Raw genomic sequence first — 10,344 nt, 5'->3', positions numbered from 1 at the left:
GTTCGGTGAAATGACGGCTTTCACCAAATGTATCGAAGACTTTTTAAAATCTTCTGACGTCTTTACAGTTAGATCATTTATTTCGACACTTTCCCAGACGGGAGGAGCTTCCGTTCTGCGCGTCTGTGTCGCTTTTAATTAACTGTGGTGCGGGAGCTTCGGTCCCCGTGAGATTTTCTCCTCCCAGCTGGTCCTCAGAGTCACGACTCCGAGGAGATTTCCAGAAGGAGAAACTGCAGCCTCACGTCCAGAGAGGATTCAGAGAGGAGCTGAGACTTTCACGTTTAATGTCCTGATGACTGCTGTGTCCCCTCAACAAGAAAATCTACAGCAGGGACACTCAACCTGCTTTACTAGGGGGCCACTCCTGCTAAATGGCATGGGGCCAGGGGCCAGTCACGGCAGCCCCAAAAATGTTCCTAAGATTTTATGACATTTCTAAAATTTAAGGACATTTCTACGATTTTAGGACATTTTTAGAATTTTAAGACGTTTCAAGGTTTTTCGGATGCTTTACGATTTTTAGAAAGGTTCTTTTTATGATTTTAGGATTGTTTTTTAGGATTTTAGGACATTTCTAATATTTCAGGACATTTATTTGAGTCTAGGACATTTCTTGGATTGTAGGACGTTTAGGATTGTAGAACATTTCTAGGATTTTAGGACATTTCTAAAATTTCAGGAGATTTCTAGAATTTCGGGAAGATTTTCAGATTTGGGACATTTCTAGGATTTTAGGTCATGTCTTGGATTTGAGGATGTTTCTATGATTTTAGGACATTTCTATGATTTGGGGACATTTCTAGGATTTTAGGACAGGGGTTAGACTTTTAAGTCTAAAGACATTAAACATGTGAACACACACCAGTCGTGCTGTCATCTGTGCAGGAGTTGTTATTCCTCGTCGTCCCTGTGGTGGGCGCTCTGGACTCCTCTGGACCCCTCTGGACTCCTCTGGACCCCTCTGGACCCCTCTGGACTCCTCAGCGAGCTGCAGGTGGACCACTGCAGAAGAAGAAAGCAGATGAATGTGACTTTTCTTGTGTTTCTGACCTTGTTAACATGCCCATCTGGTGTTTTTCAAATGCTTCATGACGAATCTTCAGTGAAAACGCAGGAATGACGTTTTCCTGCAGGCGGACGTGCAGGTTAGCGTCACTCTGGTTCCCTCGTCAAAAAGCCTGTGGGATGTTTCCATTGGATTTAGGATTAATGCAGAAAATAAGCTACATTCATGATACTTACATGTTTTGTTCAGCATGATAATCTTTTTAAAGCCTAAATGAATCACTAGAAGTAAAAATGTTGGGCTGTAAACGTACTACACATTGGTCACATGACTTAACGTCGCCACCGCAACGAGGCCGTGAAGTCGCGTTCGGCATGATGATGTTCTGTAGTCTCATTCAGCCACTCGTTAGTGACCTCCTTATTTAAGAGTTCACGGTTGGGTATTTACTGACGTATTTTATGTTGTAAAACGAAACGTGAAAGTCTCTTCAGCTTAAATTAACCTCAGAACTTATTTCAGACATCTAACCACAAACACACTGAAAAAAGCTCATTAACTTTAAGACGAGCGGACCGGAGCTGCTGAAAAGCTCACTCATTTCCTCGTACCTGGGGCAGTCTATCAGCAGTCAGGCCGAGCGTTTCCGCCGTGAAGCTGCAGCGTAGCCTACAAATGAGTCTGAAAAACACGAGAGACACGGATTCAGACTCTCAGAGTCCGTTACATCACACATGAGCAGCAAATAACGCCGCAGCTGAACGAGCGCCGTCAGGGAAGAAGTCGTGTTTTCACGACTTCTTCCACTCACTTTGACTCAAAGTTGCTGGAGATGGTGATCGAGAACGAGGTTTATTTAAAAACAGCAGCACATTAACACGTGTGAGATAACGTGTGTTTACATGATGTTCGAAAAAGTTGAATTATTGTGTTCAAGTTCAACTAAAACCGGACTTTTAAAACATGTTCGCCTGACTGAAATCAGAACGGATCGAGTTTCTCCAAGTTGGACTGAAACACCGAGATAATGTGATCTGAAGTCGAGTTATTCACCTCAGCCAGACTTTAACTGGACTCTGCGTTCTGAACGTCACACTGGCCTCCCTCAGTGATTAGGGTTAGGGACTGTCTGTTATTTATGAGGGAGGACGGGCTGCTGCAAAACAGGTCAGGCATTAAAAAACGTAAGGGACACACAACTGGAAAAGCTCTTTTTTTTTAAATTTTATTTTCCATAAAAAAGTCACCCCCCCGATAAATAAAGAACAGTCCCTAAACACCGGCTCAGAAGCTAAGTGATGTCCTGCTGTTTTGACATCCGAACGTCTTCAAATCCCCGTCAATAAGCGCTGTCTTAAAGCGTCCGTCTTACGCTCCAGTCTGCCCTTAAAAAACACTAAAACCAGTAAAACCAGAGTCCCCCTCACAAACCAGTGAATCCCATTAGATTAGTAAAGTAGTGAAGACCAGTGGAACCAGTAGCCAGCTAGACCAATGAAACCAGTGAGAATACTGGCACAACTGAGACCAGTTAAAACCAATGAGACCACTGAAGCCAGTAAGACCAGTGAACCCATTAAAACCACTTTAACCCAGTAAGACCACAGATACACATCCGAGCTGTGACAACTACCCACTGAGACCCCCAGTGAAACCCCAGTGAAACCAGTACCCTCAGGCCTCTGAGTACTGGGCGAGGTTCTTCGGACTGGTGAGCGTTCAGAGTCGGCTGCGAAGGTTTGACATCGTCTCCGAGGAGAGGTCAACTTCCTGTACCCATGACATCATCACCGAGCACGTGAAGTGCAGACAGGTCCGAGAACAGATGATGGTGGTGATAATGGGACGTGCACACACACACACACACACACACACACACACACACACACACACGCTCTACACTATATGCTGGTCTGCTCAGATGTTGCATAATGTTAGCATTTGGCTCGAGGTCCCCAAACTAATCATACTCTGAAGAGGGTCCACACCCTTCACACACACACACACACACACACACACACACACACACACACACACACACACACACTCATCTGTTAGCCATTAGCAGCCAGTCAATGACAACACACTCACATGGGCTGGGCTCAGTGCACTCACACACAATCACATACTATTCATATGATGTATGGATCTGCGTGTGTGTGTGTGTGTGTGTGTGTGCGTGTGTGTGTGCAGCTGTGAGGTATGGAGGCTTTACCGCTCGGCCCAGTTCAGCATCACTCCCAGTATGTGACTGGAGGGGAATTCCAGTTGAGTCTCCTCCCTCTCCTCTGCACATTATTTCATCTGTCCTTCTTTTACGTCTTCTCTCCCTCGTCTCGTGTCGTTTGTTTCCGTGGAAACCACTCTCCTGTCCGGTTTTATTTCCTGTCTCACTCTCTCCTGATGTTCAGCGTTCCCTCATCATTAACTCATAAAGACTCGATCTGGACGAGCCTTAAATTTGTCCTCTCAGAGGATCAGTGACGGCCCTCTTGTCCAGGTGGGACATACTGTCCCTCCTGAGTGGTCTCCTTCCAGTTGTCCAGAACACATCCACATGGAGACGTCTTGATTAGCTGCTGTCTCCGTTCGTCATGGAGATCCACACCTCGTCCCTGAGATCTGTGTCCGCAGAATCAGTGACTCCTTTAAGATCACTTCTTAAAATCCCATTTTTACAGACTCGCCTGTACGTGACGTCGTCTCTTAACTGTCTTTTTTTATTCTGTCTTTTAATTTTAGCTTCTAATTTATATTAGAAGCAGACGCAGACGCAGAAGGACACCTGCAGCGCAACATGTAGATGCAGAAGGACACCTGGAGCGTAACATGTAGACGCAGAAGGACACCTGGAGCGTAACATGTAGACGCAGAGTGACACCTGGAGCGTAACATGCAGACGCAGAAGGACACCTGGAGCGTAACATGCAGACGCAGAAGGTCACCTGTAGAGTAACGTATAGACACTGAAGGACACCTGTAGAGTAACGTATAGACACTGAAGGACACCTGTAGAGTAACGTATAGACACTGAAGGATACTGAGAGCGTAAGGTGTAGACGCTGAAGTCCACTGACAGAGCGGCAGCATGAGATGACTTGTGTTTGTTGTCTGAACTCAGACTGACTCAAGTGAACTCGCTTCTTTTCATGTCCACTCGAGTCTCTACCTTACTGCACCTGCAGCACCTCTAACAAAGGCGCTGCTTCAGTCTGATGAATCACATTTCGGCAGTTTTCCTTCACCTGCTCTCCTGCATCCACATGAAACTGCAGAGGAGAAACCAGACTGAGGAGCGTCACACTGAAAAGGAGAAACTCAGCTCAGATTTGACCGTAAAGTTCTTTCCTGCTGATTCAGTCGGAGCGTTATCACAGCCGCTCTGCAGAGACACGTCTCGCGTCTCTCAGGACGACGGCCCGTCTCACGGACGGGGCCGCGAGCATCGGAGCATGAGCAAACTTGTGTTTGGCTCGTCTCCACCTTCCAGCTGGAGCCCACTGACTCCACCCTGCGAGTCTCACATATCTGCAGAGGAGATCTGACAGGATGTGATTCACTGTGTCGTTCGTCTTGTCTCATCGTTTGTTCTCCGATAGTTATCTTTAAAAAAAAAAGCTGTCTTCACTGTAAGAGACCTCTCATTGTCTTTTAATAAAGCTCCATATCTCAAACACAGCCTTTTTGGCTGGAACGTGTTACATCGGGGACACTTAACGTGATTTTTCAGGGGGCCAATTACAGCAGCCCCATTCATGTTTGTAGGATTTTAGGAGATTTTTTTAGATTTCAAGACATTTCTAAGATTTCAGGACATTTCTCTGATTGTAGAAGGTTATAGGATTTTAGGATGTTTCTGATTTTGAAAGTTTTTAGGATTTAAGGATATTTGTTACATTTTAAGACATTTTCAGGATTTGAGGACGTTTCTCAGAATTCAGACCATTTTTAGTATTTCAGGATGTTTTTAGTATTTTAGAAAGTTTTTACGATTTTAGGACATTTCTCACATTTTAATGCAATTTAGGATTTATGGATTTCAAGAATTTTAGGACATTTCTTGGATTTTACAACGCCTCTCACGCCATTTTTAAGATTTAAGACCATTTTAAGATTTTAGGAGGTTTTAAGGATTTTAGGACACATTTAAGACTTAAGGATATTTTTAGGATTTTACAGCCTTTCTAGGATTTTACAGCCTTTCTAGGATTTTACAGTTCCAGAATTTTAGGACAATTCTAGGATTTTAGGACATTTTTAGGATTTTAGGACATTTCTAAGGCTTTAGGACATTAGGGTCCTAGCTAGGACCTCTGTTGGCGGTGTGGGGCATCCACTTTTTTTGTTTTACCAATCTCTATTTTGATGCTGTTTTATGCACTAGCTTACCAAATGCAAACTAATATTGCAAAAACAATTACCAGTGAGAATCACATTATTTTGATTCATTATTATTATTATTGTATTTTTTTTTTTTTTACACAAAGTAACTTTTTTTAATAATGTTTTTAAATTTCAAATGTTAAGAGCCAGGAACCAAATGAGCAAGTTTAACACTTCTGATTTTAGACATCTTAATTCAGTTTTAATCTTTTGACAAAATCATATACAGTATTACTTTCAAAAATATACGTTTAGTTTTAGTAATTTGAGTCAAGTTTCCATCTAATTTGTGTACAAATTTTTAACCAAATTTCCAGAAAACCAACAGAAATTGTTGTTAGTTAACGTGTTGTTAGTGAATTTTCCGGTCGCTGCCATTAAACCTCAGCAGGAGAAGAAGAGATCGTTAAAAATGCTCCAGTCAAAGCAAATTCTTTAGACAACAGGAAACACTTTCTAATCAGAGAGGCTCATTAAAAACAGGTGAATGGAAACTAACTTTCTGTATTGCTCATTTTCATCTTTCATCTACTCAGACTCGCCTCATGCAAGGCCGTACACCTGCGGGCACAATCAGGTCCTCCGGAGGCTGGTTTCAGGTCTCCAGATCAAACATGGTGAGAAAACCTCCTTCAGCTCGAGAGAAAACAACCTTCTGAAGGCCGCAACATTCAACCACGAAGGACAACCTGTTGGCATGACGCATTGTTTAACTGCACGTCATGTGTTCTGTGATGCTGCATTCATGGTATACTGGGTTTATCATAATTAGGAGTTTCCACTTAATTACAAAAATATTCCCATTAACAGCCGAAGTCGTAATTTAAACAAGTAAAACTCTGATAGATCCAGCTGTGAGCTCAAAACACGGACGCCTCGCAGCCTCTTTGATGTAATGAAACTCAGATCTAATGGATTCAGTCTTATAATGCCAATGCAAAGAGTTTTCAACCCTCACACGACAAACACATTCCTCAGTGTGTGTGTGTGTGTGTGTGTGTGTGTGTGTGTGTGTGTGTGTCACAATGAGGTCAGGACACACATGTGCCGTGTTTCCCTGCAGACTGACAACATGAGGTCGGTGTTACGGAGCAAATGGTGACCCAAAGGATTCAGTTTCATACATTCACCCTCTCTGCTTCCAAACACACACACACACACACACACACACACACACACACACACACACACACACACAGGAATGTGTTGTACAGTGAAATGTGAGCCTGTGGGTACAGCTGGGTGTGTGTTATGATGTGATGTACTTGGCTGAGAGAATGAAAACAGCTTTAAGCGAGCGCTTGCAAGGCTCTAATTGCATCTGTGCCACACACACACACACACACACACACACACACACACACACACACACACACACACGTCAAGGTAAAGACTCGAAATGTCTTTAGATGACAAATGAGGTTTGTAAATGAGTGAAATTTTGTTTAAATGCTACTGCACAGTGACACCAGCATCATCCCTGCACATACACACGTCCAACACGTGTACTCAGCAGCTGACACAGAGGACACGTTAGAGACACGTCAGTTTCAGGTGACCAGAACAGCTCTACTTAAAACGGAAAAGTCTTTCCTTCACGTGTTATATTAAAAATCTGTGTTCATATGATAACACTGTGAGAATGATCTTCGTGTACACGGATCAGCAAAAACAACCAAAAACACTGTAGTGAGCACGCCAGGCCGGTCGCTGGCAGTGTAACTTTATAATGAAACACCATAGAAGAAGACCTTGAATCCCCGACAGAAGGGGTTAAATAAAACTGGATATTAACACACACCTGATAAACTTCTGGAGCTAACTCCATTTTTGACTTCCCGGCTCGTAAAGGTCGATGATGTCAGGACGACCTGCAGGACGCTGAGCAGCAAACATCTGCAGGTCCGAGTTCACTGAAGCTGAACTTTGCAGTTTCACTTTGCCTTCGACGTGTTTTCATCTTAAGTCGTCACATGTTGCCGTGCGACATGTCTATTGGACATGTCTATGGGACACTATTGGACATGTCAGGGCTGTTGGACATGCAATTTGCCCAAGTAACTCTTATAAACACACGGAAAGCTCAAAAATGAAACCAGTAAGCACACTGAAGTGATTTATTCAAACATTTGTATGGAGTTTATTCTGGTCCACACTTGTTAGTGTTTGGTCGACTTCAGAGGTCTAAGCAGTGCAGCAGAAACCAGAAGACCTTCTCTAATCAGATCTGTAAGACTGTCATTCATTCACTCATTCTCTAATGCGGGGGCCTGGAGCCAATCCCAGCTGTCACTGAGCGGAAGGCGGCGTCACCCTGGACAGGACGCCTGACCATCGCAGGGCCGACACGTATGGACAGACAACCTTTCACGCTCACAGTCACACACAGAGCAATTTAGAGTCACCAATCAACCTGAGCTGCAGGTCTTTGGACTGTGGGAGGAAGCCGGAGACCTGGAGAGAACCCACGCAGACACGGGGAGAACACGCAAACTCCGCACAGAAGGGCCCCGCCCGGACCGAACCCCATTCCAACCGGGTTTTGAAACAGGGACCCTCTTGCTGTGAGGCAACAGTGCTAACCACGACGCCACCGTGCCGCCCAATTAAAAGGCAAAAACGCTAAAAAAAAAGTTGCATTTTAGTTCTGGTTTCTGTTCATGCAGACTTTCAACACACAACCCAAAAAGAGTAAACATGAGTATGCCAAAAAATAAATAAATGAAAAAAGGGCCGTCAGTGTGCACAAGGCCAGAGAGTCTGTGTTTATCTACAGCCTGCCGGGCCGCCTGCCGTCTTTCAGCAGTGAAACTCTCCTCAGAGTCAGAGAACGAGGTTTCACACACTGTTCGACCGACACTTTGTGTGAAGGACGCCTTCAGACTGACAGGTGATGCAGCTGTGATGCAGCTGTGCAGCCGCCATCAGGATCTGACGTCACGTCTCGTGACGCCTGAGAAAAGACGTCTGATTTCACTTAACTTTCCTGTGCTGAGATGTGAGGGAAACGTGGCTGCAGACACATCTCTGACAACACATTTCCAGGACTTTTCCAGGACTTAAAGGCAGATTTTAAAGACCAGACATTCTCTGAAACAACCACTGATACTCCTCATCAGTTTTGATTTGGTTTGTTTTTTGGCTTTGGGGGAGGGGCATACTACTTTAAATGTCTGTATGCTGTATTTATTTTACTGCCAAAACGTGCTTCCAAACATCAGACCTGCAGGTTTTTCCCAGTTTTAAAGGCAAAACATTGGCAATTTTTGTCGAATTTCTGGGGATTTAAAAAAAGACCTTTTTTTTCTTTTTTCTTTGAATATTTTTGGCAATTATAAAGAAGACAAAACATTTTTACAGAGATTTTTTTTCTTTCAGATTTTTGTCTTTTACTTTTTAGCAGTTTTTTTTGTTAGTGATTTTTTTTATCTTTCAAAATTTTTCTTTTTTTTCACTTTCCAAAATGACACAATTTTTCACAGCCAGAAACACTGAAAAACTGACATTATAGATTTTCAAATTTCTGACAGTCCTCCAACACATCATGTGCTATTGTACAGGTTTTTGAACCAGATTTCCATGACTTTTCCAAAACTTTCAGGATATATTTAGTTTTATAAAACTTTTCCAGGAGGGGAAATTGCTATTTGCAAATTCCATGACTTTGTTATGTTTTTCATGACCGTAAAAACTCTGTAAAGTCTGTCAGTTTGAAAAGGTGAAAGTACTTTTTGATGTTCAGTCTTTGTCAGCTGTTTACCAGCAGACATGTTCGCTGCCTCCCTCCGATGTGTCCCAAAGTGTCACTGGGCCTCTTTGTCCCACTTCGCTGTCCCCTGAGCCCAGTTTGTGTTTGTTGGGAACTGGTTACTTACAGCTGGGACTCCTCCCGCTCCATCATGTGCTTTCCTCCTCATTGATCACAGATTTCAGACTTCAGGGTTTCTTCTGCTGGCGTGTTGCTCTTTACTGGTTGCCGGGCGACGACGACAATAAGAGAGAGAGCTACAAAACAAAAAGAGGCGTCTTTGAAAGTTCATCTTCAGTTATTTGAAAAATAATCTTAATTTGAGGTCCACCGTTGTGTCGCAGCGACACTTGACGAGTATTTTAGCTTCTTCTTGTAGGAGAATTTTCTCCGTTGCCGTCGTGACGTTTGTCTGAATTTGACTTTTCCAGAGTTTTCACTACATCTCACAGTCTTCAGCAAAAATGTCTCTAAGTTCTTCTTGACGGCTGACGGCACATTTTCCAGGACTTTTCCAGGACTTTTCCATGACTTTGAGGCAAATTCTAAAGACCATGCATTCTCCGAAACGACCATCGATACTCCGGTTTTTTTTTTCATTTCGATATTATAGCTTTATATATGAAAAACAAAAACTAAAAATATTGAATTCACAACAGACTTAGAACTGGATATTTAAAGACTAACTAAGGGACTGTTTGTTATTTATAAGAGGGGAGCGGGGTGTGGCATTTTTTAGCACTATTGAGGAACTTTTTTGTTTAATTTTGTCTTAGTGGGCAGGACATAACTTTATTTTACTGACAATTTTTAAAGAACCATATTTTCTTTGAAAACAATATTGAATTAAATGTTTATTTTCTTAAAAAGAAAATTGGCAAATTTTAAAGAAAACATGTTGGTGATTTCTTTTTTTTTCCTTAAAAGGTTCACGAAATTTGGCCTTTTTTTTCTTTTTTTTTTTTTTTTGGTGATTTTTAAAGAGAAAGAAAAGAAACAAAAAAAATCCCAAATTTTTCTCTCTAAAAGTTTCTGTTAAAACAAGTTTGCCTCTGTCTCTATTTGCGAGGTCCATGACCTTTTTTAAGACTCTTCTTCACTGACTGAATTATTTCTAAACTCACCTTTGTCTCACTCACCTCACCTCCTGCAGTGACATCACATCCTCTCGTGCACCAGGTACCAAAAATCACAAAAACACACC

At 42.7% G+C, this 10,344-nt stretch overlaps 1 long non-coding RNA gene across 1 annotated transcript in view; it reads right to left on the bottom strand.

Moving 5' to 3' along the window:
• Window positions 1-9,190: 9,190 nt before the first annotated feature.
• The window catches only part of LOC121947550, a 1,371-nt gene continuing 217 nt past the window's right edge, over window positions 9,191-10,344 (bottom strand). The window contains exons 2-3 of the long non-coding RNA XR_006106083.1: window positions 10,280-10,344; window positions 9,191-9,397 (exon numbers count right to left, since the gene is read on the bottom strand). The exon at window positions 10,280-10,344 is cut by the window's right edge and continues 26 nt beyond it. This is a non-coding gene — a long non-coding RNA (uncharacterized LOC121947550). The remainder of the gene's footprint in view (window positions 9,398-10,279) is intronic.

Source organism: Plectropomus leopardus, chromosome 8, assembly GCF_008729295.1.
Source record: "Plectropomus leopardus isolate mb chromosome 8, YSFRI_Pleo_2.0, whole genome shotgun sequence".
In the NCBI taxonomy this organism is placed as follows: domain Eukaryota; kingdom Metazoa; phylum Chordata; class Actinopteri; order Perciformes; family Serranidae; genus Plectropomus; species Plectropomus leopardus.
The sequence above is the reverse complement of the archived record's forward strand: the minus strand, read 5'-3'. Positions and strand labels throughout refer to the sequence as shown.